The sequence below is a fragment of the Stigmatopora argus genome, chromosome 13 (genome assembly GCF_051989625.1).
Source record: "Stigmatopora argus isolate UIUO_Sarg chromosome 13, RoL_Sarg_1.0, whole genome shotgun sequence".
In the NCBI taxonomy this organism is placed as follows: domain Eukaryota; kingdom Metazoa; phylum Chordata; class Actinopteri; order Syngnathiformes; family Syngnathidae; genus Stigmatopora; species Stigmatopora argus.
This window is the reverse complement of record NC_135399.1, coordinates 16,457,631-16,484,005: the sequence shown is the minus strand read 5'-3', so window position 1 is coordinate 16,484,005 and position 26,375 is coordinate 16,457,631. Positions and strand designations below refer to the sequence as shown.

The following is a 26,375-nucleotide window of genomic DNA, read 5'->3' as shown; positions in this document are numbered from 1 at the left end:
CCAAATTGGCTTGGCAAGGTTGACTCGGATGGAAAACACACTCTTTGCTTTCAGTCTCTGCCATTGGCTGTTCATTTTTCTTTGGTCGTCAATGTTTCGATTCCATTCAAACTCGCTTTCGATCAGAATTGATCTGTATGAGATTTGAATTATTTTTTCGTAAAGTGTACACGGGCAGATTTTTTTTGTCGCTACAAAAGAAATTTGTGACAATCGGTGAAACGAGGGCAAAATTTCACTAAAAAAATGGATACTTGGCTATTTTCCGATTCGATTTCAGAGTTTTATGTGTTCTATGATGTTGGAAAACGACCCCAAATTCAGTGTTGATCGGCTAATCTCTTTATACCGCAAATATTGCATCTCTTCATTCATTTCGATGGCGTTCAAGATAAAAAACAATCACGCGCACTCAGAAAAATTAAAGCGAACGGCCCGCAACAAAGAAAGGTATTTTCATTGTGCTACTTGCTATTCTTGTGCTGTTAAAGAAATGTTGGACAAAAATTTTGAAACCACCGTGGATGATTACACGCGAACGAAGGAGAACAGAGAGAAACATCGCTGGCGCCATGATGCTTTGATGCTTACCTTTTCCCCAGCGGAATTACAGGATGAAAGACTGTCACTAGAAAGTGAACAGTATGGGATGGCAAGGGACGAGAGCGCAAAAAAAGGGGGGGATGAGGAGAGAAAATGGGAGATCTTGGAGAGTTAACCCTATGATCAACATAAGGAATTGATATGGATTCATTTGGAGGTTTTAGTGTCAGCCTCTGATTTGATTAAGCGACCGGCTTGTTGTTTTTCGCTGCTTTCCGGCTGCTTCCCTTAAATTTTTGAAGGTCTCTTAACTGTCTGGATGGAGATCTAGGTTAAAGAACTGAGCATTGCCGTCACAAACTTGAAAAGTGAGCAGTGATAGGTGGAGATGAAACGGTCCAAATGTGATTATGGTGATCAATTGAGGATAGTTGTCAATCAAATATATCAGAATGAACTTGGTGGCGGTAGGAATGTGTTGGGTGATTTCATAGCGAACTAGGTGACCTTCAGGGGCGGAGCTAGAATATTTTTTTGGGGTGGCCAAAGGGGGGCTGGAACTTTTTCAGCGCTGGCAAATATTTCATGATGGGATAAAAGAAAATGGTCAATTATAGTGTCGTCTGTGACGAGATTGGATTGGATTGGATAACTTTATTCATCCCATATTCGGGAAATTTCATTGTGACAGTAGCGAGGGTGATTAGACAGAACAACAAAGCAAAAACACAAAGTACAAAGCAAATAAAAGTAAATGGGATCATTAAGAATCACCAAATCAAATATTAAGACAGAAAAGCAGCAAAAACACAAAACGAGCAAGAGTGGACGGAGCTACCGCCACCGGCTGCCACTTGAACGGCGCCATCTTGGTTGCGGTAGCAAAAACCGATACAGACTCAAAAAGACGTTGTAAAGTTGGACAAAAACTGGAACCACACACAGGAAGTCTTCCACAATATGATTCAAGAATACAAAATTAGGAACATATTTAACCCAATCGGCTTCAATTGAGGAAACACGATACCAAAATACAAATCAGTTTTGATGTGTGTGACAATTTTTTTCAGATTCCGATTTTTTAAATGATTTTTGTTCTAACAATACAGCATATTGAACAATAATCATTTTACGTTTTGATCCATTTAGATGCAATTGCGCCCGACAAATCAATACATTGATCCATGATTATTATAAACCAGAATGTCAAGATAAGGCTGATATGAGTTTTTGGTTTTTTTCTCATTGGTGGAAGCGCTCACGGTGATATCGAACATTTACTTGATGCATGACATCATTATTTTCCAGCTTTCATTATCCCTCATGCTGAGCTTTTTAAATGTCTTAGTGTAATTTGAAATTGAAAAAAAAGCCTGCTTTGCCCACTTTTGCATTGCACTCGCTACCACATTAGGATTGTAATTATCAGCTCGGAAAAGGTTATCGTGCTGTTTTTTTTACGGTAGGGCAAGACAAGACGCCGCTTGCATTCCCTTTGTACGTCTCGCATTGTTAAAATGTCAAATTAGAATGCAATATTGGTTTGGGGATTTCTCGGGATGGAGTCGCTGGTAATCTAAGTTCGCCAGAGGGTTCCCCAACCAACCCAAGTTGAATACATATATACTTTGAATTCATATACTTTTTTTTGCCCAGAATTAAAGTCATTTGAGCACGTTCATTATTCTTGTTTGACGGTCAGATCGTTTCTATCTTGAACATGTGGCGTGCAAGCACCGTCCAATGAAATAATGCTCATCCGTGTCACTCATTCGCTGGGCGGGAAAATTCATGCGGATCGTGAAGCAGGCATCTGAGAAAAACTATGTTTTTTTTTCCCCATCGCTCGGATTTTATGTCATGGTCGTCGCCGTCGTAAAGTTTGTATATGACTCAAAATTAGGAATGTGTCATTAATGTTTTGACATGCCCGACTTGCTGTGTAGTCCATCAAGGATTTCATAGATTTATTGAATAGAATTGAATTGAATTCAATGCTTTTATTGTCATTATACGAATGTAATCAGATTTAAAGCCTCACCACAAAGTGCAAAATTACAACAACAACAAACAGACAAATAAATAAATAATCAAAAAGTAATAAAAGTAAGTAATAAAGAAATGAGTTTTAGTTTGGGTAGACAAAGTAACTTTTAAATCCCAAGTATTGATTAGATTGAGTATTATATAGACATAGTAAGTATTGCTATAGATTCAGAATGAAATAACTGAAGAAATTAGTATCTTTGGAGTATGTATAACATTTAAATAGCTTTTTTTTTAAATCATATTTTTGTGTAATTATGTAACTGGAGTATTTAAGAACACTATTTATTTATACAACCCCAATTTGGCAGATTTTTAACTTGATCTGAGAATCATAATAAATGTTTTTTGGGTTGTTGTTTTTTACTCAATGTCCCAACTTTATTGGAATTGTCTCTCAGAAAGTATTAAAGTAGTTTTAGCAAACTACTGGCAACTTTTAAGAGGTATTCCTAGTTAGGAAACCGATTTTGCATTCCGTCCCAGCGGTCCCACACAAATAATTGCCACGATGTCGTTGCGGAATAATGTAGAAGCCATTTGGGGGCCGACGCACAACTGACACTACTAAACTTTTACAGGGATGTTATGGCTGCTCATAAATTACAGTAAATATGTATCTGCACCATGTCCAGCTGCTTTCTGGAATAATGTTGCAGCATCCTGGCTTTGTTCTTTCAAAAGCCATACCTGACTGCAGAGATGGAATCTAACAAGGAGCATCATTACAGTTGCTAATGGGGTGTGTGTGTGTGTGTGTGTTTTAAGTTTTAATCTCAAAACAGTGATGAAACAAAAAGCAATAAGTGAGGAGTTATTTTATAGCAGCAGAGGGAAAATTAGCAGGCGTTAAAGGGCTCGTAGAGGATTCCAACCACAGCACGTTCATTACCACCTTCTTCAAGCACTGTGCATAACCAAGACACATATATATATATATATATATATATATATATATATATATATATATATATATATATATATATATATATATATATATATATATATATATATATATATATATATATATATATATATATATACATATATATATACATATATATACATACATATACATACATATACATATATATACATACATATACATACACATACACATGCATATACATACACATACACATACATACACATACACATACATATACATATTCATATACATATATATATATATATATATAAAGCTCATATGCATACCATGGAAGCTTTCATTTTTAGAAACTTTTTTTCCACCCATTGATTATGCATTCTGAAGGGAGCCAAGAATTAATGGATTGTTTCATACTGTAGTTATTGTGGATAAATGACTATGATCTTGTACTATTTTATATGCACGTGGCTCACCCTGTTTTTCCTCAGATAGTGATGATATCTATATTTGTTGGGCTGTAGCAGGGACACATTTTTCTTCCACTTGTGTTGACAATTAAACGGTATCAAACATGATCAAATTTAGATAACTTGACCCCTGAACCCCAAAATGATTTTTTTTCACCCATTTTGTGTCTTGCAAGGCAGTTCATCAGTTGATTGCATTCAGATGCTGCTTGTTTAAGCAGAAACCTCATTGGCTAAGATCACTGTGATAAAAAAGCAGGACCCAATGCAATCTTTTATTTTTTTAATAATTGCCCACCTTTGCTTGGATGACCACTCCCTCATTTGGCAGTATATGGACTTAATCGGTTTGCACTCGACAAGCTAAAATGGTTGCCGTTTAGTTTACATTTCATTTGCATCCATTAATAAAGGCATTTTTTGATTTATAAAGGTGATTTCAACACTTGAGATGTGCAGGAGGAGTCTACCAGCAAGAAAATTGTAAGTCAAATGATTAATTATCTAATAGTTTTTTTTCCAAAGCTGAGTCATGTATTGCATTCTGCTTGATAGTTCACCACTGAACAACCTTTTAACTAATGAATGAGGATGCATTATTTTTATGGATATTTCATGAAACATCTTAAAAGAATCCGTCAAATACTTTTCGGCGTCATCATCAAATGCATTTATTAAGATGTGCTTCAGAACAATGTCTGAGTTACAAATTAAACCCGAATATGGTTCATGGCCACAAATAGTCTTATGTTACTTTAATATTTTTCATTCATTTTCTGAACCGCTTATCCTCACAAGAGTCACGGGGGGTGCTGGAACCTATCCCAGCTGACTTCATACCGGAGGTGTGGTACACCCTGACATTCACTTTCATAGTTAGGGGCAATTTTAAGGTGTCCAATCTGCCTAGCATGCATGTTTTTGGAATGTGGGAGGAAACCAGGGTACCCAGAGAAAACCCACGCAATGTCCAATTTTGAGCCAAGCTGTGTTTACTTTGAGCTCCAGTCCAAGTCGGCTTTTGTGCGCCCGTAAACACATCGTCTGCTTTACTCCATCTGCTCTGCTACACGCGATGCATGCGAGGAATTCATAGCTCAAGATGTTAATACCATTGGCTCATCTGCGTCGCATTGAAAATATGCCGCAACGACCGGTCGCCACGCGTCGTTCACCACTGAAGAAATTCTACATCCATATATTTTTTCAGGTGGAAATGATGCCATCGGACTACTGGTGCGATACACAGTTCAGTTTTTATTTTCTAATGTGCATATGAAGGAATATTTCTACTATTTAGAGGCCCTAAAATTGATTTGACTACATGTAAGAATATTGTAATCACTTCTCTGAGGTTTTTTGGGGGGGTCATTTTGAATATTTAGTGTTCTGGGTCATTTTCAGTTTAGTTTTTAAAGTATTTTGGTTGTTTGTTGTTTGTCATTTGCCTATTGGCTGCAGGTATGTGCATGGTCAGATGTGCTATATACATTGATTTAAGTCTATTGAGGTGTTTTAGTTGATGTAAGAGTGTGAAATTGTATTGGAAAATGTTAGAATAATGAGCTCTGACAGTCAATAGTATTGAAACATAACTTCCACATACAAATTACATAATGGGACCAATATTGATTGCTTTATTTGTGTTGTCTTGGAAGACAAGAATTTGTATACATCTGTAGAATATACCTAGCAAATGCCCTTCTCAGCCATCCACAAATAACAGTGGAATATCCATTTTAAGTCTGCACAAATAACGTAATTGGCGCTTATACATCCCTCGCATGTTTGTAACAAGTAGCAAGTTCAATTCAGGAATGAACAAATCTAACTAAATGTGACTAGTTGCTTCCTCGCCTAGAAGAACAAAGCAAGCGATAACTTGAGACCTCCCACCAGACACAAAAAAAGCACAATAAATAGAGAGACATTTTGGCGAGATGCCTCTTGATGAATGCATGGCATGGAAAGCACGCTACATACTTGAAAACAATGTGCAAAGTCTTGTTCCGGCAGCCGAACAATGCTTATTATTGTGGCATTTCCTGTCAGTGTTTAAGTGATGAGATGCAAAGCTGGAAGCCAAGCAGTTGACAAACGAGGAGCTGGCGAATCACCGATGCATATCATTTCAACTAAGTGCCGCCAAAGTCTTTAATATTTGACATCATGTGCGGCAGGTAATGGGATACTTGTCACTTTGTTGCATTCAGTGTATACTAGCGTGACAATAGCACTTGTCTTGTGAATCCATCCTATATGGATGGAAATTCCAACATTAGCTTTAGATTGTAGTTTAAGGATGACGGTGTTAGGGGTGCCTAAGCCTCGGTAACCACCGACTTGTGGAGATGGAAGTTGTCACGTCTTGTTGGGGTTTTAGCTGGATGGGTGTGGGATTATTACTTCGTTTGGTTATATCGTCTTCTCGTCATCCCTGGTAAATTTGTTTCTTTTTTAATTTTACCCCGTTCTAAGTTTGTAAGGTTTATCTGTTATTTTTTCATGAAAGCATTAGGTTTTGTGCAGCAACACTCCATTTTGTTAGTGGCCTTTACAAGATAAATTAGAATAGTAGTATATTGACATTAGCAAAACGGAGTTATAATGATATCCTCAGTTATTTGAATGATAGTAGTATGGTAAAAACATTTTTTAAACTACCCAATGTGTGTGACACTTGAATGGTTTTCATAACTAGTATTTTCATTTCAAACTAAAGCAGCACATAGGAGCATATCATCAAATCCCATCGGTGTCGCTGGTGAAGTCGAGAATGAGATGTCAAGAAGGAAAAGCCACGCCGTTTCCTCCGCTCCCATTAGGAAGTTGACTGGGAAAACCGAGCGTGCATGAAAGAGCTTCTCCCAAACCGTCACCACATGCAAAGCGACGCCGACAATGACACCTATGAAAAGTGTCAGGGCATTTTTCCTGCCCTCTGGCAGAATTATTATTAGCATAATGGGATTTTTTTTCCCTCTTTAAGATGCTACCTTACCTACCGATGTCTGCTAAGTAAACCACGAATATCTGGGGCTCATCGTCTGTGAACCGGCCGAGTGCCAGCATGTCATCTTCAAAACTGCGGGAAAGAAAAACCTAGATAACAAAAATTATTTCATTCATTTTCAACACTGCTTGTCCTTGTCAGGGTAGCAGACTGGCCTTACAGTTCTTAGTTCGAGGGTTCCATACCCGATGGGTCCTAGCTTGCTGCCTTCGTGGAGTTCGCATGCTCTCCTCGTTCCTTCGTGGCTTTTTTTCTGGGTGTTCCGTATCCTTCCACATGGCGAAATCCGGGTTGAATAATGAGAACCCGACGCCCAATACCGACGCCGGAAGATAGCGGGCTGTCACGGTGGCGAATGCGCAGCGAGTCCATGCTGTCACCCAAATGAAAATAATTACTTGTCACGGGCCTCCCGCCCGAGTCTCGTTACTCATCAGGGTGAAAGAATCAAATGGGAAGCTGAAATTATAACACAATACAGACAAAGGCGCTTACTGTCCATTTGTCATCCAGGCTGGGGGAAACAAAAAAATACAACTTATAAAGCCGTAGACCACCAAGGTCAAATGGATATCAATCGCCATCAAGAGCGGCAATTGAGTTTTTAAAAATTGTACATAAAAATAGAATTACTAGCCTTCTTTAAAAAAATAAAAAGTCATTAATTTCTATACACAACAAGGGGTCCAAACAGTGCCTCACAGTTCTGGGGTCGAGGGTTCAATCCTAGGAGGGTTTTCTCCGAGTACTCCGGTTTCCTCCCGCATCCTCAAAACATGCATGCTAAGCTAGCTGATTCATTCATCCATTTTCTGAACCACAATTTCCAAACAAGGGTCGCAGGGGGTGCTGGAGCTTAAGCCAGCTGGTTGAACACTCAAATTTGCCCCTAGCTATGAGTGATTGGCTGTTTGCCTCATTATGCTCTGCGATTGGCTGGCCACCGATTCAGGGGTGTCCCCCCCGCCTGGTGCCCGTAGATCACTAGGACAGGCTCCAGCACCCCCCGCGACTCTTGTTCAGATGAGGAATGAATGTAAGAGATTTTACTCCAATTTGTGAGTTCACCGAAAATGAGCTCCAATCAGAAACGGGTATGAAAGACCGATGGGCAAAGTTAAGCGGCGAAGCTTTTTTCATTGAATTGGCACAAAGCACGGCGTCAAACTTTGATGCTTTTGACGATCGGCCATGAAAAAAAGGCCGCCAGGATCCATTCATGTATCCGGTTTTAATGTTTGATTGCGTCAGACCAAATGTGACAGCGTCGTCTCATTTACAAAGCAGCCGCTGACGCTCTTCATACACAAGAAGGGATCCCTTCTCACAGGCTTCTGGCCTGGCATTGAATTTGAAAGAAAAGCAGCTAGTAAGCCATCACACAGATCACGTTTGCATTGATTAAAAAAAATACAACTTCAGAACGAATGAAAGCGGCTAACCTCGGCATCAATAAATGAGCACATTTCTCTGCCGGTGGTTATTTTTGCCCCCTTTAGAAGTATGTCAGTGCCAAAGGTCGGTCCACATTAAGAATCGTACTCGCCCTTGTCAGTCAAAGCTGTCACTGAAGAATATCTTAAAACAGAACTAAAATAAAAAATAAAAGGATGAGGACTCTCACCTTGCTCTCTTGTTCTGAAATCCATCTGTTAAAAGCAGATGGGATTTTTTTATTCTGAATCCAAAAGAAAAAAAAGGTTGTGTGTCAGTGAGTCATGATTTATGAAGGAAGGATTTCATTGATTATTCATTGATACTTTTTTTTTGCTTATTGTCTTTTCTTATTCTTTCAAAAGGAAATGTGCATGGATTTTGCTTTTTTTTTATCTTGAAGGGCTTTTTAGTTGAAAATGTGATTGGTAAACTTATTGTTGAAACAAAAATGTTACCGTTATTTCTTTGAAAAACTTTCTTTTAACAGAAATGTTGGGAAATGGCTGATTAAGAAATTAGGTATTCCTCACCCATGGCTCAAAATATTTATCGCATTTTTTTAAAATGTTAATATGCATAGTTTATTGCATTTAGTGTGCTCCCGTATTTGATGGTAATATTGCAGAATTGTATGATTATTAACTGACTACGATGACCTTAGTTTCTTCAGTTGAAAATCTGATTCAATTTGGCTGTAAAAAAAAATAATGGTGAACTTATTGTTAAAACAAAAATATAACAGTTTTTTTCATTTTCATGTTACCATTACGTATTTCTCAGAAAAACTCTTTCGGGGAAAAAAAAAAATAGTTATAAACTGAGAATAGGAGAGGTACACTAGGAACGTAAAATATACACGCAGTTTTAAAAAAAAAAACAGTCTCAAATATTGCAGCGAGTTATAAAAGATGGCACCGCGTCGGATAAAAACCAGCGATATTCCGTCACGTCAACAAACACAGCGAGGTGTCGTGCTGAAAGGGCAGCTGAGGCCAAAATGACCGATGGCGACGCCGCTGTCAAGTGAGCGCCGATGAATTGGCGATGACGGCTGAAAGCGAACTCGCTCACTCGCTGGCGGATCGGAAGAGAGCCGCGTTCCATTTCCATCCCGACTGCATAAATGTGTGAAAATAGCCACCTGGCTACACGCCTGCGCTCGCGAGTACTTGTAAAAAGCACTCAGCGCTTTTTATGGACACTGAACAGACGCAGGTTTTTTTTTTCCGATATATACCACGAGGCATTAAAGACTTACTTCAAGGACAGTTGGGCCTGGCTATGCCGTTTAAGGCTTCCCCTAATGTAAATGTTAAATGCAATTATCCCATCATAAAAGTGCCAGTAAATACATTTTATGGACTTACTTCACTGAAGATTGTCACATTTTAATCATTAATTTAACTCAAAGGCAGGGGTGTCGAACGTCCGAACCGGTGGCCAGAAGTCGTAAAACCAGAAATTCGTCAGTTGCGTCAGGGAGCTTGGCGCAGTTTGGCGTTCACAGTCAAAATTGCAGTTAATGTGTTAAGAAAGTATCTTAAAATGCCGCAAAACCAACAAAAAGTCACCTGGAAATGCCGAAAAACCAATAGAAAGTACCTGGAAAAGCCTTAAAATCAGCAGAAAGTCACCTGGAAAAGCCTTAAAATCAGCAGAAAGTCACCTGGAAAAGCCTTAAAATCAGCAGAAAGCGATCATTTTCTGGAAATACCTCCCAAAACCCAATCGGAAATGATCCAAAATTGTTAGGAAGTCGCTTGTAAGTACCCTAAAATCCCTAAGAATTGACGCCAACTCAGTGCATGCCATTGAAAACGATAGAAGCTCTATCCATTTTGACTGGGTTCAGGCTCCAGCACCCCCTGGGACCTCCCTAAGACTAAGCAATGCAGAAAACGAATGAAGGAATACCTCCATTATTTGTAAACCGCCTGTAAAGATTGTCAATCAAAACGTGGGGGTGATTTCAAGGGATTACTAATTTCAAATCCACTGACACCTGTTATTGATTTTCATTCAAAGTGGTGAAAAGTGCTTTGGTCCAAATGGAAGTAGCTGAAGTAACCACGGCAACGGGCATTTTAGAAACGGCGTATCTGGGCCGCCGAGACCCTCCGTTTCGATTCCCCTCCTCAGCAGGCCCTTTTAGACAAAGATGTGTTTGTTCCCGTCGTAACGTGGTTATCTGCTTTCCGTTCACTCGTCTCATCCGGACACCTACCGGCTGATCGGGCAAAGCTTTTCTGACAAGACTGGCGCACAAATTCAATTTCTTTCCCTTATCCCTTTCAATTTATGATCCCACCCCCTCAACCCCCCCCTTCACTCGCCTCACACTCCAAGTCAATTTCCAAGCCTTTAGACAAAAGGCTACGATAAAGCAATTAGCCCGCCATTCCACACGAGACTCCCCCCGGCCCCAGCGTCCTGACAGGTGGTAATCGCGCCACAAACGGAGGCGATGACGGGCACGGGTGAACTCGTGTGAACTCCAAATGGCTGAAAAAACAAACAAAAAAAAGACTGGAACTACTATTTGAAGTCCTTGGCGATCAATGACAGTTAGACATGTCCAATTCAGTTCAATAGAGGAGACTGGCATGGAGTGATCACGTTTCACGGATATTGACGGAAATAGACGTCCAATCCAGTTTGACTCGGATAGAACGATCGCTGCCAGCCTGACAGTCACACTGGATTGGACGACTTTTGCTATCAATGGGTAAAGTCAATGGTTCTTAACCTTGTTGGAGCTACCGAACCCCGACAGTTTCATATCAAATCAAATCAAATCAAAAGCCTTTATTGTCATCATACACAGCTGCATATAACGAAATTGGTGGTGCTACTCCAAGCTTTTCAAAGTGTGTTTTCCCAGTAAAAAAAAAACATAAATAGTAGTATAAAAGTATAAAAAGTCACATTCCGGCTAGGTGAATTCTGAAATATTGCACAGATTCTGAAATATTGCACATATTCTAAAATATATGCGCATTCACCGAACCCTACTTTAGTGTAAAATAAATAAAAAAATTGTTCAAATTCAAGATATATAAATTTGCGTTGCACTGATTGGCCAAGCGATGTCACGTGATCATCTGCAGCCAGTGATGGTCAAGCGGGACATGTTATCGTGTATAGACATGATGAGTCATTTTTGAAGATTATTGAGTTCCAGGATGTTTAGAGAATTACATTTTATATTTAGACCAAATAATACAGTAGATACAGTGAGGCTTAGAATTTAGTAGTCTAATGCAGATTATAGGACTTTCTATGAATATTGTAGGAGAACGATGGTCATTGTTTATTTTTTGGGGACAGTTAAGAGGGTGATAGGATCATTTCTCACATTTTACATTGTAAAAAGTTTTTTTAGAATTTGATACAGGAGTATCTGATGCTTGTTTTATTGGTGTAGTCGTCCATTAAGTTGAATCAAGGCAACTGGACTGTTCTTGTTTGTGGATCCTTTTTAATTCGTAATAAAAAAAAGTTAGGTTCTTAAGTTTGTAATTTAATTTCCAAAATCTGGCAACCAAAGATCTGAATTGTGAAAGGCTTCTTAAACCCTTGGAATTGAAGTGTAGGTTTCTCTCGTAAATTTTTAGAAGTGACAAAGGGACTTTAATTATTTGATTAAATGTAGTTTCTAAAATCTTAGAACTGAAAAAGTGGTTCCAATCTTAAATATTAGAATTGCACTTTAAATTTTAAAACTGACGAGGCCCTTTTGCATTGAATGATGCAATTTATTCAGCAAAAAACAATCCGATGGTCTCGAACTGAAGACCCTTTTGATTGATTGATGAAAAACCAACGTTTCAACCTTTGTATATTCCCACAATCACATTATTTTTGACCCTTTCTATATAAGATAAATGAAGACTTCCTCTGATTTAATGTTGATTTGCTTAGAGCAGGTTTTACCTTCAAAATAAAGTAGATTGTGACCCACGGCAAGGCACAAACGTATGCAAAATTATGCGTAATTCCATCATCACGCCGGCTACCCTCGCACTTAATGAGTTACCTTGGAGCGGTCGAGTGTGCGTCCCACCACGTTTTTTTGCAAGTCGCTCCTCGGTGAGTTTTTAAAGTCACCCTTGCCTGTCTCTCCTGCGTCGTAATTCAATTTGGGCAGCGCTGGAGGAAATGTGGAAAGCGGAAAGGAGGATTTGGGATTCACGGAGTGGTCGCGTTATCTTGCCGCGTGACCGGACGGAAACAAATGTGATGGCGCTGATGAGCTTCTTAGCCATTATGAGGGTAATAACATGGTACATTGTGTGCATTCGTCCGACTCCTTATCGCCACCATCCAACTTCTTCATCGGATTTCGTTGTGTAATTTCCAGATTGTGTTTCTAATCCACTCAGAATATTTTGCCATGGTTGTCAAAATGATGGTGGCCCAGCAGCTTGAGTCCTTAGCGCGTCGGCCTCGTAGTTCTGGGGTCCTGGGTTCAAATCCAGGTCGGCCCACCTGTGTTCAGTTTGTATGTTCTCCCCGGGTCTGCGTGGGTTTTCTCCAGGTACCCCGGTTTCCCTCCACGTTCCAAAGACATGCATGGGAGGCTGATTGGCGCAGTTCTGGGGTCCTGGGTTCAAATCCATTTCGGTCCACCTGTGTGGAGTTTGCATGTTCTCTCTCCGGGCCTGCGTGGGTTTTCTCCGGGTACCCCGGTTTCCTTTCACATTCCAAAGACATGCATGGTAGGTTGATTGGACACTCTAAATTGCCCCTAGCTATGATTGGTTGTCCTTTGTCTCCTTGTGTCCTGCGATTGGCTGGCCACCGATTCAGGGTCTGCCCCCGCCTTGTGCCCATAGTTAGCTGGGATAGGCTCCAGCACCCCCTCGTAGAGGGGTAGAAATGCTTTTGTCGGGTCAAGACAGAAAGTAAAGATTCTTTTGAAAACTTTTATGATGACAGTTCTACAACTTGACCTGAATGGAAAGTTTGGAATTAATTACCTCATCTGAGTGTAATTAGTGGAATGGACTTGACATTCATATCACGGAATGTTCTTAAGGCAGTGAAAAAAATGAAAATGAGGGAAAATTGCTGATTTAAGAAATTAGGTATCCGCACCATTTTTACCTATGGCTCAAAATATTTATAGCATTTTTTTTATTTAAAGTTTATAGCATTGAGTGTGCTCCTGCATTTTTCATCTGTTTAGAATTTGATGGTAATTCTGCAGAATTGTGTGATTAATACGTACCGATGATGACCTTAAGATAGAAAGCAGGAAACTAATCATGTTTGAGTTGGAAATTGAGTTAACCTGAATTTTTTTAATGGAAGTATTAATGAAGTTGGACCCAAAATGATATGCCAAGATGAATGAAAAGCAGAGCATAATAAACACAGACAGTCCATAGATATAATTAAAGATTGCTATTAAAATTTTCTTTTTTATACAACGGAATTTTGACCAGGTTCTCATACTTCTATATAATCATATAAGCACATTGACAAATGTATTATCAGTTTTGAGTGGGATATTTTTTTTACAATGACTCACAAATCAACTCTGACCCCAAAAACTTTCAATTCAAGAAGTATTGCATCCTTAATGAATTCTGTTATGCTGTGTGGGTCTGTTTTTTTTAAATAGACCCATCATAAGCTATTAAAGAAATAATAATAATGAGGATCAACAATTAGTTAGTATTATTAGTTAAAAGTCAGATGGTTGCCAAGGACTTTAAAAAAAATGGTTTCTTGGGCCATGTTTTTCTTGAATTTCCTCACATTTGAAGGTAAAAACTGCTTTTTCCTCCATCAATTCCAATATTATTTTCAATATAATTTCAATCTACATTTGGGCTTTTCTTGTTTAGCAATTTATGCCACAACTCTTGACAATTAAGGTGACTCCTCTATTTAATAGTTTTAGCAGCGCCGTTACTCTCGAGACTCCCGGAAGGCTTTAAAAGTGCCAATTATGTTTTGTAATCAAGTGTCGTAATAACGCCATTAAAGAAGCTAATACTTAAAGTGCTGAAGTGCGGCTTTTACTTTGAAATGGCAATTTTATTGTCCAATTCATTTAAAGATTCCAATGAATGACCGCATACAGATGTTTACAACAGAAGTCAGTCTTTGCAATTTCACAGTAGTTCTTTCGACGTACAAATACAGTATGTGCCCATCTGGTCCACGTACTGCTACTCTGTCTGTGTATATTTAATGTCGCAATGTGTGTGCGTGTCCTCACATTTTAATGACTCATTTAAACACAATTTCCAACCGCGTGCATCAATCAGGCTCGGTTCAGTGAAAATGGCACCTTCGCTGTCAATCATGGCCTAATAACCATAATATTACCCAATGCTATCAGTGAGGACAAAGTAATAGTGATTAGTTTTTTCGTCTTTTCTTTTTCTTTTTATTTCTTCTCCGAGAACAAACAAAGTGAATACGCTGAAGCGTGAATTTGCCATAAGCAAAATGCGCAAGAACGGCCTTAAAAGTCGAAGAATAATAGACTTTGGGATATGACATAACGAGAAAATTGGAACAGTCGGTCATCGGTTTTGACATAACAGGTGAGTCCCCAGAGAGGGGCTTTAAGGAGCTCAACTGACTCCGTTAGCACATAAATCACGGAGTAACATAGATGCAGTAGTCAGAAGTGAAAAAAAAAAAATTAAACAATGACTTTGCACTTTATCTTGGGCTTGTGTTGACTTAGCATCGTACACAACACATTTCTCACACACCTTTTTAGGACGTAACAGATTTCGTAGCCACGGGAAATGTTGTTTATTTAGCATTTTTTTTACTTGCATATGTTAACCAGCCGAGCCCGTTTTAGCTAAAAATTGAACTTTTTTTTTAAGTCTCAGACTGGCTGTTTGCCTTTCCCTAAAATTCTAATTTGATGTATAGGACAAAATGCGGAAGAATACAAGCCACAAATTCACTATTTTACTTGACATTTCAGACACAAAAAACTTCTTCTTTTGTATGAAATCAATCAAAATCAAAAGCCTTTATTGTCATCATACAAAGCTGCGTATAACGAAATTGGTGGTGTGTATGGTGACAATAAAGGCTTTTGATTTTGATTGATTTAATAGAAAAAAACAGTTTTTTGTGTTCTTAAATGTCAAGTTAAATAGTGAATTTGTGGTTTTAATTCTTCCACATTTTGTCCTATACATCAAATTAGAGTTTTAGGGAAAGGCAAACAGCCAATCTGAGACCTTAAAAAAAAATAGATTTCTTTCTTTTATCAGGAAACCTTTTTCTATTGCAAGTTATTGTGAGACATTAGAAAAACGGTTTAAATAAACATTTGGCTCCGACTCAACTCGCCAAACAGATTCAGGAAATTAACGGACAATGTTATGCTAAGTCACTTTGCACAACCATGTCACATCAAATCACCAAACATCCCAATTCCTTCGTTAAAGTCGTATTTTACGTTAAATATTCCTATTGTGGGGTGATGAAAATGTACTTAAAACCTTTTGACAGTGACAAACGAAATAAGATGAGTCTGAAAGCTGATGTTTTAAACATCTTGCCCTTCACATAACCCGTTTTTGGCACCGTTTTCTTTGAGGAAATCTCCCAGTCGCCGTTCAAGCGTCTGCGAGCGTCTGTGACGGCCGCCCTCTGCTTCGGGCCGACGCTCGAATACATATCAGAGCATTCGGAATCCCGCGACTGCTTCCTTCTAATCATCTTAATTCAACGGGATAACTTTGCAAAATAAAGCCTTTGTAAATCCGCTCTGCTGGTGGAAGAGGCCCACTTGAAAGCCAATGAGGAACAGCGCTGCTATTTGCCTTAAAAATCTCTCCAAGTGTATTAAAGGTGGTGAAAAAAGGCAAACTTTTCAAACTTTCAAGTCAACATCCCCGATAAAGAAAGTTGTTTTTGACAGCTTGTCACAGCATCCCGATGGGAGTTGCTATTAAAAGGCTTTCCTTTTTTGTGTTCTCTTGCCCAAAAGCTGCAGACTGTTTTTGTTCGTTTCATTTTAAGAGCAATTTTCTCACGCTTTAATTTCAGAATTTGAGTCCATCTGGTGCAATGGAGCCTAATGAACACAAAATTCCAAATTTCCTCCCTTTTTGCTTGTGCAACTCATTTTAAAATGTAAGCAAAACATGTGCAAGAGTATATTTTTAGCCACTCATTTCCATCTCCACTTCCTGTGGCAGGAAAGAAATGTGTATAAAGGATATACACTTAATTGCCGTCACATTTGAACAGCAAGAAAAACATCTTCATCCTTCCTCGCTACAATTATTATTATTTGACATGTAAGCTTAAAAAACTATATCAAGAGACCCTTTAGCCCAGGGTTGATGAGGAAGTTGGACACAAAGAGCCAAAATGTGAAACTTTGAGAGTCCAAGAGCCACACCTTGCGTCAAAAGCAGCATAAAAAATCCCAAATCTGCCAAATTATTTTTGAAATATAATTTATTTGTTTTTCATGGGCCCTGATGAATTTGAGTGTGAGAATAAAAATAAGAGAAACATAAAAAGGGGGCACAGAATATGATAGGAAGCAAAGACCCGCATTCGTTTACGTCAGGAGCCGCATACGTCTCGAAAGCCGCGTGTTCGCGACCCCTGCTTTAGCCTATCACCTACTTGGTCTGGTGTTCTAGCCTTCCTTTGACATCCAGAATATACATAAGATATACAGAAGGTCCCCAGCTTGTGGACTTCCTGTGTGTGGCTCCAGTTTTTTAGCTAGGTCTACAATGTCTTGTGTGTCTTGTCTGTTTTGCTACTGCAACCAAGAAATTTCCCGAATATGGGAATACAATTATAATCTAATCTAATATAATCCATAACATCAATCAAAATACTTTATTGTCATCATACACAGCTGCGTATAATGAAATTGTATAACATGCGAATAACATCAGGTCCATTCTAGTGTTTTCATGACTAACATGCACAATTAAGATGGTTGTATTGGTCATTTATCAAATAGCTCTATTTAAAAAAGAATTACTAGTACTATTCCTCCGCAGTATCTCCACGTAAGATCACCTTTAAAATTCAGCCTTATTATAAACAGTAACTTTAACAATCGATTGCCCCAATGGATGACACTTCTTTACGCTAAACGCCAATTTTTATTGGTCAGTTTTAATGCGCGTGTTCATAAAAACAGATACTTTTTGATTTGAGGGGTCGCCAGGACGCTTGGTTGGGAAAAAGTTTGAATTGCCTCCAATGGCAGACCGTTCCCGATCCATCTGGAGTTAAAACTTAGTGTCGGACTTGACTTGACTCCAGTGAGCGCCATTCGGCTGACATCCCATCATTCTCCTCATCACCTGTCACGAGCGTGACAGTCCGTCAACCTTGAAGCGTGCACTAGCTGCCACAGACAATAAGGACCAGGAAGGTGATCCCAAATGACAAGCATCATCTTAATTAGCCCGGGTTTAGCGCACAGAGGCCACCGGAGGGTTCTTCTGCGAGGCTTGGACTTTGACATAATAAGCCCCCCGCCCCCCTTTACGCCCGCTATAAATATCTACAGGTTGTCAAGTTGTTTTTCTTTCACTTCACAGAACCCGAGCGAGCGTCTCCACGTTGGGGGGGCTGCAGTGTGCTTTCCGCCTTGTCGACATGCATCATATCGTTTTTTAATGCATGACTGGTATTCTTGCGACTGCACCTAGGCTGCAGGCTAGGAAACACTGATAGGGTCTCGAGGGTGGGGGGCATAGAAGCAGTCTCCAATTAACCAGGGGCGCATTTATACTAAATGTGGATGGGCTAACGGGGGTTATTACGTCAGATGATGCTCACATAATCGTGGTTAGCAGTGCGGCGACTACAGTAGCGCTTGGAAAATAAACGTAAAAAATAACGATAGTATCTTAATCATCATCCAAAAATGTCTGACCAGAATGAAATAAAGATTTGACCAAGTGATAGTTTAATTTAATTTTGAACAGGCAAAAGGACAAAAACTGAAACCGGTCGTTAACATAAGAATAAGTGAAATACATTTTTGCTTGGAAAATAAACGTAAAAAATAACGATAGTATCTTAATCATCATCCATAAATTTCTGAGCAGAATTAAATAAAGATCTGACCAAGTGATAGTTTAATACAATTTTGAACAGACACAATGACAAAAACTGAAACTAGTCGTTAACATAAGAATAAGTGAAGTACATTTTTGCTTGGAAAATAAACGTAAAAATTAACGATCATCATCCAAAAATTTCTGACCAGAATGAAATAAAGATCTGACCAAGTGATAGTTTAATATAATTTTGAACAGGCACAAGGACAAAAACTGAAACCAATTATTAGCATAAGTACATTTTGGGGCTTTTAAATTTGAAGATATTTTTCAAAAATCTGAGTCAATGGTCAAAGTAGTCATTTGGAATGTTTGCCTTTCAAAATTCCTTTGCAAGCATTTTTTGTTCAAATCAATGATGTCACAAATCTCAATGATTTGAAAAATAGTCGTCCAGGTACCTGAATGAATTTTGCGATATTTTCCATAAAGTATGAGGAAAACATTGGCCTTTGTAATGACATTAATGAGTCTTCTATTCCGTTGCTGCTGAGTCTTAATGAACGCCATTAATAACACGCGCGTTTTTCCTGTCGGGACGTCCGCCACCGTAAAGGAATGAACATTGGCGACCGATCGATCATCGCCTGCTGACCACTGTTGGAAATGGAAACATCTGGAAGCTCAGAGGGAGAGAAATGAAATTAAAAACCACCCCTGTAGAGGCTTACAACAATTACAACATTTGCCCCCCCCCCCCCCAAAATAGGAAATAGCCCGTTCTAGTTTTAAGGTGCCTTTTTTGGTGGAGGAATTCAAGAGCCAATAAGAGCTTTAGGGATAAAATAGCACATTAGTGAACATTAAAAATGAAAAATTGCTTGTATTATTCATCATTATCATGAAAAAATAATGATGAATAATCTCAATGGGAATAAATAATGAATAAAATCCAAAGAATCAATTTATATTAATGATTAACATCAATGCGAAAAAGGATTCATGCATTGTCTTCATTATGAATTGTTTACAAAAAATATTTTTACATCCTAAAAGCAACTTAACTCCTTATTGCCAAATTTTGCGTGGCTTTGTTATCAAATCCTGTGTCCTAAATATTAATTGAAAAATTAAATGTCTCGACCAAAATACCTAGCATTACAGCTAACTCAAGCTAAACTAAGACTGAAAAAAATAAGCATGTAATTGGTTATTGGCTATTTTTTTGCGCTTAATGAGCTTTGAATCAATCAATATCCTGATATTATCCATTCATGAATAATAATCATTAGTGATGATGTGATCCTAAGGTAAGAGTGATGATAATTGGAACTCGTGCGTCAGGAAATACTTATTAAATTACTCTGGCATTCTATATTTGATCCTGAAATGAAGTGCACGAACGTAGATTAAAAAAAAATAAAAAATGTGGTTAAAAAAAATCCCTTATTTCCGATGAACATGTTTTATCCCGACTGAAATTCACCTTCTCGGCCAAAGCATTTAAACGGGACCGCATTTAAAATAGAACACCGCCAAAAATCATTCACATCTACTCGGTTTCAGCTAATATTATAATAATAATGAATAAGTCATGGTACCATTTATCAGCAGTTTGCATTAGTGCTAATGAATAATTAAGAAGGAGCGAACACGTTTCCAAAAGGAACGTGTAATAGCAGTTGAGGTTGCTTCGTTATTATTCATACGGCCCTGTGATATCGTGTGGCGCTACCGATAGTTGGATTAAATGCAGTATTTCATTAATGTTGCTCATTTTATGGAGATATGGGGAAATTACAATGTTTTTTGGTTAGGTATTGTTTTGAGAGAAAGGGTTAATGATTACAAAGGTTTTTTTGTGGTCTTAAAATGGTCCGGGGGGAAAAAAAGGGGTAGTATTTTTAGAACAAATGTGAATTTTGTTGATGTATAAAGAACAAAAGTCTGATTTTTGTCAGAGCGGTGCGGTGGATTAGTGTTTAGTGTGTCGGGCTCACAGTTCTGGTGTCTTGGGTTCGATCCCAGCTCATCCTGTGTGGACTAAGCATGTTCTCCCAAGGATTACATGGGTTTTCATGCATGCTAGGCTAGCTGGTTGAACACTTTAAATTACCTAACCTTTGTCCTTTGTCTCCTCGTGCCCTGCGATTGGCTGGCCACAAATTCAGAATGTCCCCCGCCTCGTGCCGGAATGTCAACTGGGATAGGCTCCAGCACCCCCTGCCACTATCCTAGTGAGGATAAAGGGATTCAGAAAATGAATGAATGAACGATCTTGTCAGATTTTCTAAATATGAAGTCAGTAAATTAAAGGGTGATTGTAAAGTTATCTTCTAAATTTGACTCCATAGAGAAGAGTGATGTTAGGATTCCCATGAATACATTTTTTTTTAAACTGACCCAGGAATACATTTTTTTTTATATACTGGCTCATACTGTATGTCTGTAATGTGACTCACATCCTGGAAGTCGCATCTATTCAGTCAGTATTTCATCCATTTGGCAACGTCAGATTTATGTAACGATTTTTGGAGAAGTGCTGCTCCAGTTAAGCATTTTTCTTGATATGTCGCCGTGGTCTTGCGTATCCACTCCAAAGCGCTGCCGTCCGTCCCATCTATTTTAATTAGGGCCCATCTTCTAATAGCACGGAATCTGTCAAGAGGACGTAAGCGCACTCTGCAGAGCGGCATTAAGCAGTCGGCAAATAGCTGAGCAAAATACAGGTTCCTTTCAGCTCGCCTGAGGTCGACGGGGGCAATTTTCCCAGGGAGATGGTGAACGTGATTGAGGTGTCACTTGTTGACATCCTGGGAATTACAGCCATGGCGCCAGCAGCAGGTGGTGTCGCCGACGGTAATAGAAGGCTCATTTCCTTTCATTTAAAAGGCGAAGGCGGACGCGGCGTGAAAGCTCTCCCACTGAAACCAGCACAAATGTCCCGTAGCCACAAAACTAGGGCACTCTCGTCCAAAGCATTCAATGGCAAAGTTAACCTGAAAACATACTTTGATCTCTTGTTAAATTGGAACATTTGGGAATATTTGGGAATTTTCCAGCAAGATAAGTGTCTGAAAGTGCGGTGAGTTGAAAGGGAACATTGCCCATGAAAATTGCTTTTTAACTCATTCACTACCAGCCCTCCCACTTATGGATTTGACACCCATCGAGGCCAATGAGTTAATTGCTCCAGTTAAAAAAAAACATCCGTTGAACGGCCATTGTGCTGCCCATTGCCGTCTAGGGACTTTGAAACCGCTTTTAGCTCATTATAGCGGGACTAAAATGACTCTTTTCTTCACAGAGGATAAAGAATATGGATGCCATTATTAGTGTTCTAGTGGATAGCACCTCAGCAATCTGAAAATCCGTGAAGACTCTCATTTTAAAACCTACCCAATGACAAATTCAGGGTATGAGCATGTGAAATGATGTACCTGCTCTTTTTTTAGCCATCTTGAAACAAAAGTCATGTTATTTTAAGCACTTTCTTAAACCAGGGTCACATATGTCATCAACTGAAAGTCCGCAATCAACTCAAGAGATCGTGAAAACGACTCACCGAGATTGACGTCATGCTTTGATTTGGCACCGTATTGAACTCCTTAACTTCTACCTTAAGTTGAAATGATCAATTTTAACAAAAAAAAGTGTCATTGTCCTTCCTCAGAATATTTGGCTCTCCTTATTTTGGCCGTAGCGTTTAGTTTCATTCGTGCACTTGACCTTAACTCGCCCACAAAGTCGATTGGCTTCCAGGACCCTCGAAACTCATCTTGGAAATGGAGAAGGGGGCTTGCAAAATAGGTTGTGTTTTAAATGACTCTCCTTGGATCCGTGTGAATATCCTCCTGATTAGGTTCACCACCTCGTAGATGTAGAAATGCGAAGAAGAAAGTTCTCTCCTGGTCAAAAGCGCTCCGAATCTGAATAGCGCCACCTTTTTCAATTCTGTATTAATCATCATCAACACAGACACGGACAAGAAAAATTGTCTGATTTCAAATTCAAAATTTTGCCCATCCCAGGGTGGAGCGTCGCATCAATTTGGAGGGTTTCTGACAAACGGAGCCTTCAGGTCAGAGTGAACTTTTCAACAAAAGAGCAGCGTGAATAGCTCTCTTTTTTATGGAAAACATGAGCATAATTGGGCATGTCAGATGCAAAAATGTCTTCATTTTTCAGTTTTCTTGCTTTTAAGCAACTGGACAAGTTAAACACATGGCAGATAAAAGCGCAATTTATTGAATTGATTTGATTTGAATGCTTTTATTGTCAAGTATAATGAGATTTAAAGCTTTCACCACCAAGTGCACAAATAACAACAACAAACAAACATACAAATAAATAATCAATAAATAAGTAGTCACAACAGTAAGAGAGTTCACAAATACCAACAAACAAACAGATAAAGAACCAATAAAAACATTACAAAATAATCAATTACTAATAATAATAAATAAATAAATAGCCAACGTAATCCTGAACAAAAGGAACTCGGGTCCAAAAATGTGTGACCTGAATTTAATGTAACCCCAGTCCCCTAGTTCGACTGCAAAAGTTTGAAATCTAAAAGGCTTACATTAAAATTATTGTGCAGGTTGGATGCCCTTTCTGTGCAAAGATTAGTTCCCCAAAAGTGGCACTTTGTAACCCAACTAGCTGAATAACAAATGCTTCTAAATGTCATTCCAAGCTCAAGGCAAAAAGGATCAGTCACATATTTTCCTGCCATGTGCCAGTAGTCACAAATGTCTATTAGCGCCACTGTGTGTATGCATAATTAATGTGCAATGCAAGGACACGCATCTGTTATTCTTCAGTCATTTTGCCAGTGGTGGGCAGACGGAACATTACGCCGTTTTTGCCGTGTGTGTACGTGGAGAAGTTGCTTTTTTGGGGGGGTCAACGTCAACAATTCAAAATGGTGTTGTTTGTCTCTCAAGAGCAATTGGTGTTGAAAGTGGCCTCCAAGTGTGCCTTTCAAATTTAAGGAAATTCTATATCAAAACATATGGAAAATGGCCAAAGAAGATGAGCCGTGTTTGCCTTTCAAAAGAGTCATTATTTTTACGTAAATCTATAATGACGGCCCGGTTGTGAGTGGTTAACGCAACGGCCTTACAGTTCTTGGGTTCTGTGTCCGATCCCAGGTGGGTCCTCACTGTGTGGAGTTTGCATGTTCTCCCTGGGCTTGCATGGGTTTTCTTTGGGTAGTCCGGTTCCCTCCTACATTCCAAAAACATACATTCCTAGGTTGAACACTAAATTGCCTAACCCTAGCTATGATTGGTTGTCCTTTGTCTCTTCGTGCCCTGCCATTGGCTGGCCTGAAGTCAGCTGGGATAGGCTCCAGCAACCCCCGTGACCCTTGTGTGGATAAGCGATTCAGAAAATGAATTTATATAATATTTATTCAATATAAAAATAGCAATCTCTGAATTTGTGCCTCAATGGAAAATTGGCTTTTGTTTGTATGCTATGGCCGTTCACTTCCTAACAAAATAACTTTAGTCGTAAAGGACTCCAAAAAAAAAATTGTGATGGACTCCAAATAAAAAAAAAAGTCATAAAGGCCTCAGTCCCCAGTCGCCATAGTAACAAAAGCGGATTCAGTCTCCATCCCATCTGTGCTTTTGGGGTACTTTGTGCCTTGTCCTAGACTGTAAAGAGATCCCCAAAGCTTCTGGCCTACATCGGTCAGCCCGTGTGGTCATTCTCTGGTGAAGGCTGCTACTTGCCGCGGGTCTTGGACGCCCAAATTGGTGCTGAATTCAAATGATTTATCTCTTAACCTATGTGGGTCAACGGCAAGTTATTTTTGTGTGAGAACATTGAAGGTTTAGACATTTTGTTTGCTAAGAAAACCCTTTTCCACCATTTTTTTTCTATTCGTGGCCTTGCACTGTTGCAATTGTGTGGTTATCATCCTTCATTAAAAAAAAATGGCACACACAGCAGTGTGTCACTAAAGCATTCATTGGGTTGTCAATCATAATTGTTTTTAGTCACCTATTGTATATCGTGTTAAAACACTCGAGCCTTAATTACCATTTAACGTCCATATGGACATTGCTATTTGGAAGAGGGAATCTTGATTAATTTTGCACCATGGGCGGACAACCCTGTCATCCATAATCCCGCACTCCCCACACAAACACACATACATACACACTACCCACAGCATATAATCACAAGAATATTCTACCCGGTGTGGCGAGTGGTTAGCGGGTCGGCCTCACAGCTCTTGGGTCCTGGGTTCAAATCCAGGTCACGTCCACCTATGTGGAGTTTGCATCTTCACCTCGGGCCTGCGTGGGTTTCCTCTGGGTACCCCAGTTTCCTCCCACCTTCCAAAAACATGCATGGTAGGCTAATTTGCCCCTAGCCATGAGTGTGTGTGCACATGGTTGTCTGTCTCTATTTATATATATGTATATGTATATGTATATATGTGTATATGTATGTCTACATATATATGTATATGTATGTCTACATATATATGTATGTGTATGTATATGTATATATATATATATATATATATATATATATATATATATATATATGTATAAATGTGTGTATATATATGTGTATGTGTATATATATATGTATGTGTATATATATATATATATGTGTGTGTGTGTGTGTATGTGTGTATATATGTGTATATATGTATATATATATATATATATATATATATATATATATACATATATATATATATATGTATGTATGTGTATATATATATATGTGTATGTGTATATATATATATATGTATGTGTATGTATATATATATATATATATGTATATATGTGTATATATGTATATAAGTGCATATATGTGTGTATATGTATGTGTGTGTGTGCATAAGTGTATACGTATATATATTTTTTTACTAAATCAAAGTTGTAAAATGTTTAAGGTCTCGAACTTTTGTGGGCAAATTTTCAGAAATATGTACTTATTCATCAAGCAATTTTTGGGGAGCTGTAGTAAGTAAATATCTTTTAAGACATGGGTTTGTAAGTATCTAATTGAGGGCTGGGCAAGGCACTCCTTTGTTTCAAGCCATCCAACATAGACACAGTGTTCAACCAATGGGGTTTGTGCTGAAACAGGAAGCACCTGACTTCACTCCACTGATTGCACTTGTGACACACACAGCATTTGTGGAAATGTTTTCTTTTTAGAGCTTGGAATGAAAACCTGCACTTTGTGGAATACTTTGCCCACTTCTGTTCTAATTAGTATTGAAGTAGATAGATGATCATTTATAAGCAAATTCAAGTGAACTCCATAAAAGGCTTAAAACAAAAAAATCAACTTCAAGCCAAAGATCTCAGTAAGTCAATCACTTCTATTTTTATTCACATTCATTTTTGACTACTGATGTTACTTTTAGGGTGTTAATCAGTGTATTTATAGTTTAGCAAACTACAATAGGGGGCAAAAGGAACCTGTATATTTGTAGTATTATTTATGTATTTGTTTGTTGTTGTTATTTGTGCACTTTGTGGTGAAGCATTAAATCTCATTATACTTGTGACAATAAATGCATTCAATTCAATATTATTTGTTAATCAAACACGCGTAAATACAAACATGTTTTTATCCTCTAGTATCATTTTAGCAAAAATCCCAATTTTGATCAAAATAGGAGTCCAAATACGACCGTATATAAACACCACCGTAAATTCCGCAAAGCCTGAACCACCAAAATAGAATCAATTAAAATCCTGAACAAGATATTCATAAATAAATAAAAAACTACATTAAATAGATGACCACAAACAAAAGTCTTGCGTTTCCTGCATCTAGCAAAGATCAAAACCATGCCCCACTGGTCAAAGAAATGTGAAAAGACCTCGACAAGAGCCACGGCCAATCACATCTGCTGACTATTATTTAGGAGTTTTGACCTTCTGTTCAAAGATTTAGCAAATGGCTGA

The 26,375-nt window shown here is 38.6% G+C and overlaps 1 protein-coding gene across 6 annotated transcripts in view; it reads left to right on the top strand.

Annotated features, from left to right (window-relative positions):
- The window catches only part of slc39a10 (solute carrier family 39 member 10), a 137,827-nt gene that overhangs the window by 48,006 nt on the left and 63,446 nt on the right, over positions 1-26,375 (top strand). For 5 of the 6 annotated variants that reach the window (XM_077617480.1, XM_077617483.1, XM_077617479.1 and 2 more), the window contains exon 3: positions 4,379-4,428. The gene's annotated coding sequence lies outside the window, so the exon portion shown is untranslated. Of the gene's footprint in view, positions 1-4,378; positions 4,429-25,625; positions 25,769-26,375 lie in introns of those variants that run through there. The other variant, XM_077617481.1, reaches the window with a different exon arrangement.